The sequence below is a fragment of the Penaeus monodon genome, chromosome 23 (assembly GCF_015228065.2).
Source record: "Penaeus monodon isolate SGIC_2016 chromosome 23, NSTDA_Pmon_1, whole genome shotgun sequence".
NCBI lineage: Eukaryota > Metazoa > Arthropoda > Malacostraca > Decapoda > Penaeidae > Penaeus > Penaeus monodon.
Genome location: NC_051408.1, coordinates 44319893 through 44320415, shown reverse-complemented (window position 1 = coordinate 44320415; position 523 = coordinate 44319893). Strand labels below are relative to the sequence as shown.

Genomic DNA, 523 nt, shown 5'->3' with positions numbered 1-523 from the left:
GTATCTGTCTACTTCGGTACCATTATCATACTGTATCAGCGAATCCATTTATTTAACTCTACCGCATGTTAATCTGCTTATCAATCTACGTTTATATCTATCTGTGTTCATATTTCTTTATACATACACACCACAGTGTACTGAATTTGATATAATTTTTCTTGTGATTTTAGACGCGTTAAATGGCATCTAATTGCAAGCCACAAGCACATGAATTGCAGAGAAATGAAAAGGTCACTACAATTTTACATCGGTATGAAATATGAAGATTGTCATGTGACATTATTAACAATTTAAGCTTTTCACGTTCGGTTCGAAGTAATATAAAAGTGATTTTTCTTTAACTGTAACTTCAAAAGATGTAAAGTGTATCATCATAATACTTATGCGAAGGAGGCCAGTTTTTCGTTTTTTATTTGCTGCAGTGACCATCTGCATGTGCATATGATATACTAATAGTATTATTGGAGCTGACTTTTCGATTATTAATTACTTCATAGCAGGGGTTCGCCTCTAATTGTGC

General features: G+C 33.1%; 1 protein-coding gene across 1 annotated transcript in view; it reads left to right on the top strand.

Moving 5' to 3' along the window:
* The window catches only part of LOC119588104, a 3296-nt gene that overhangs the window by 1611 nt on the left and 1162 nt on the right, over nucleotides 1–523 (top strand). The window lies entirely within an intron of this gene.